Source organism: Triticum dicoccoides, chromosome 6B, assembly GCF_002162155.2.
Source record: "Triticum dicoccoides isolate Atlit2015 ecotype Zavitan chromosome 6B, WEW_v2.0, whole genome shotgun sequence".
Classification (NCBI taxonomy): domain Eukaryota; kingdom Viridiplantae; phylum Streptophyta; class Magnoliopsida; order Poales; family Poaceae; genus Triticum; species Triticum dicoccoides.
The window spans coordinates 393,565,729-393,570,153 of record NC_041391.1 but is presented as its reverse complement, the minus strand read 5'-3'; positions in this window follow the sequence as shown (position 1 = coordinate 393,570,153).

Here is a 4,425-nt window from a genome sequence, read left to right as displayed (position 1 = left end):
TTCTCTCCTCCCATGACCTTCGTCCGCGCTCTTCTAATCTTGTTAGGCCGCATCCTGCGGGCCCTGACAGGGTAAGGCTGGGCTTCTTCCTAGGCACTCCTTTTGCTCTCTTCACCTCCCACTGTAGGTCCTAGTAGGAGAGGGACAAGAAAGGCATTACGGGGCACTTATATTTTTTCAATTCGAAAGATGTAGGCACTTGTCAAATACCAGTCCTAATTATGTAATCCTTTCCATCCATATTTGTACCCTGTGAGGTTTGTACTTGTTTTCTGCGCATTAATGAAAAAGACATGCTTGCCGAGGTACTTGTGTATGTGTCATGCTCATGCAAAGGTACAATTCCTTTATACTTTCAAGTAAACAAGATTTTCCGGCAAGACATCTTGCCCGTTTCTTCCATTGCCTGCCGCAAAGCTCTACTTGGCGAGCTAGGAGCATGGAAGAGAACTGGCCCTTAGTCAACCCTCGCTCCTAAATGCAACTGCGACCACCCTGATCAAAGTGATCTTTGGATCGAAGGGATGGGAGCACAAATGTTCTAGGGTGAAAAGGTAACTCTACACACATGTTTTTCTCACAGTCGTACATTACGAATGACAAAAGAAAGAACTTATCTTCTTTATGCTGCCGGGGGTCGATATGCAAGCTTGTTCTCGCTTCTCTTCTTAGGGAAGTTTATCTGCGGTAGGAGCCCTGTTGTTAGTTAGGGAGAAATGGAAACATGCGACCTCATCTATATGGGCTAATGAATATAGCAGAATCATACTTAACTAAACATGCATGCAAGCTCTAGATCCCAGCCTTCACTTTATTAACTTTGCACGTGGTCTGCACCTTGTGTTGTACAAAGGATTAGATGCTCATCAGTAAGCCTTGTACATAAGGTGGCTGCCTCGGTGGAGCCCGACAACCGTGCCTGATGAGTAGAACTTGCGAAGATGCTCAATATTCCATGAGTTTTGCACTTAAATGCCATCTTCGGTCTGCAGACGGACTGTGCTAGGTCTGGTGACTCGTACTATCCGGCAAGGGCCTTCCCACTTCGGCGTCAACTTGTTGGGACCCTTGGTGTATTGAACATGCCTAAGGACAAGGTTGCCTTCCTCAAGGCTCCGGGCATGAACCCTGCGGCTATGATAGCAGCGCAAGGCCTGCTGGTAGCATGCAACACGCACAGCGGCCCGGAAACGATCTTCCTCCAGGAGCACGACATCATCATGTCGGAGCTGCTTTTTATCTACTTCATCGTAGGCAAGTACTCAAGGTGAGCCATATATGAGTTCCGTGGGAAGCACTTCTTCTGCCCCATACACTAGGAAGAAGGGAGTCTGGCTGATGGCTCGATTTAGTGTCGTATGGAGGGACCAAAGAACCACCGGCAGCTCGTCGATCCAACATCTTCCGCACTTCTGTAGCCTATCAAAAGTTCTCATCTTGAGTCTTCACAGCACTTCATCATTCCTCCTCTCAGCTTGCCCGTTGCTCCGGGGATGAGCAACAGAAGCAAAGGAGACCTTGCTTTCAAGGTTCTGGATGTACTACGTGAAGGCGCGACTTGTGAATTGGGTGCCATTGTCAGTGATTATCCTGGCGGGCACTCCAAATCTGCACACCAATCCTTTCATGAACTTAATACCATGATTGTGTGTTCACCTTCTCACTGGTTCCCCTTTTGGCCACTTTGTAAACTTGTCGATGGTGACGTACAAAAATTCAAAGCCCCCGGTAGCATGGCCAGGATAAAGGGATCATCTGGAGAGCTTGAGCTGGTTGATGGATGTTCTTGGAGTGGAACTAATAGGCTTCACACTTGGTGACTAGTTCAATCGCATCATGGAGGGTCGTGGGCCAATAGAAACCTTGCCGGAAAGCTTTCCCAAACAAGGCCCTTGATCCAATGTGAGAACCACACGTGCCCTTGTGTATCTCTGCTAACAGTTCCAACCCCTCTTCCCAGCAGATGCATTTCTATTTCACCCCATTTGGCCTTCTTCGGTAGAGAGTGTCATGGACAAATTGATACATATTGGACCTTTGGGCTACTCTTTCAGCTTCTTCTTGCTCTTCGGGAAGTTCTCTTGTTTGAAGATAATGTACTATGTGCTACGCACAGGTTGGAGCCTGTGGCTCAACAACAATGATCAAAGGCACCTCCTTATTCGTGAGAGCGCTTGCCTCGACCTTAAGAACATGCGGCTCCATGGGAGGGTGCTACTTAAGAACCGAAGTGGAGTCGTTACTGGTAACCTCTCTACCATTGGCTTCAGGGAGCCCTGCCAGGAGATACTTGTTGGAGACCAACTTCTTCATCTTTCTAGCCATCAATGAAGGGGACAATGATGGTTGGGTTAGGTGGAGGAAAAAAGTCCCTTGTTCCACAGGGAGCTTTTGTGCCACACACTATGACATGTGATCGGCGATGTGGTTCTCTGCACGCGGCACATGCTCTGCTTGCAGCCCATCAAAGTGTTCCCCCAACCTCCTTAACACATGCACATACGCCTCCGTCAATGGACTCTGATAATCCTTATTAACTTGCCTCACTATGAGCTGCGAGTCTCCGCGGATGATCAACTTCTTGATTCCTAACTCAACCACAATTCTGAGCCCGACAAGGAGACCTTCATATTCAGCAGTGCCGTTGGTGGCTTTCTCCTGGGGAAAGTGCATTTGAACCACGTACTTGAGATGTTCTCAAGTGGGCGCAACAAGGGGCATGCTAGCTCTAGCACCTTGTAATGAAAAAACACCATCAAAATACATAATCCATTCCAGAGGTGCCTCCTTGCCGGGGATAACTGTCTCAGGCACTTCTTCATCTGGAGTGGGTGTCCATTCCACAATGAACTCTGCCAATGCTCTGCCCTGGATAGTTGAGGTACTTTCATACTTCAGGCCAAGAGCTAGATAATCCCAGAGCCCACTCAACTATCCTGGCGGTGGCTTTAGGATTCCTCAGTATGCGCTGTAGTGAAAAACAGGTAACAACACTACAAAAAAAGATACGTCCATGAAGTTTTGGGCCGGACGAATTTTTTCTTCTGTTATACTTATGACACTTCTATGACGATAATTGTGACAAAACCTGGCATCATCATAGATGTGGTGGGCTCCTACTTCTATGACAAAAAATCATGACAGAAAATGGGCTTTTTGCCCTGGGCAGGCCGGAGACGCAGCTGCATGACATTATTTGGGCCGTCCATGATGGAAAAGCCCGTGGTAGAAGCGAGGGCGAGGAAAATATCGGGGAGTTCCCGGTTATGGTGGGTGCTCGGGGGCCGAGCAATGCGCGTTTCTCTCATACACATACGTGCATGGGTGTGAGGCTTTGGGCTCTAACTGAAGCTGTCGGTTATCGGGTTTCGGCAAAACCCTTAAGGTTCAAACTCTGGGGTGCGCACGAAGGTCTACTCCCTACCAATCCACGCCCCAAAACCTTGTCGTGATTCTAAGCTAGCAAGATGAACAACACAAGGGACACGAGGTTTATACTGGTTCGGGCCACCGTTGTGGTGTAATACCCTAATCTAGTGTGTGGTGTGGTTGATTGCCACTAGGGCTGATGATGAACAGTACAGAGGAAGAACAGTCTCACGAGGGGTGTTCTTGTGGTGGTGTGCTTGGAGAGGAATTGCTCCGTCTCTGTTGGCTCTAGGTGAGATCCAGATGCCTTCTACTGTGGTGGCTATCTCTATATATAGAAGCCCTGGTCATCTTCCCAAATATTGAGCGGGAAGGGAGCCAACAACGACCATTTTGAAGGGGGACAACTAGTACAAGTTATCCTGACTAAAGGTGGTCTTCGACTGCCAAAGGCACTGGTGATGATGCCGTCTTGGGCTCCACGGTGATCTCCGTCCTGCCGCTCTGCTGGTCTTGGTCTCGTTGCACCAATATGGAAACCTTTGCTTGATGCCTCAGTACTCCGTGCCTGTGCTTGCCCCCTTTGCACCAAAGAGGAAACGAGGACACTGCGCTGGCTGGCGCCCGCCTGGTCTTGATCGTCATGGCTTGCGTCATGAGCACCTCGCAAGGTACTCCTTGCCTTGATCTCTCTGCCTCCTCGTGAGCCTGCCTAGTGAGGCCGCTCCTGAGGAAGCCTTGTGTCATCCGCCCCGCGAGGCTTGGCCCCTCGCGAGGGTCTTGAACTTGGGTTGATGAAGACGGGCCGTACTGGGCCACTGCTTGAGCCACACCGCAGGCCGCAGGTAGGCAAGTCTGGGGACCCCCGTTCCCAGAACTCCGACATAAGCCGAGCGAGGCGTCCGCCTACTCAACCCAAGCGATTGCACTACAGGCTACGCGTTACTGAACCCGAGTGATCGATCGATGGCTGTTAACTGAACCCGATCGAGCGATCCCTTTGCTACTGCTGCTAATAGAAGCTGACCGATGCTGCCTCTGGATGAACAGTGAGCG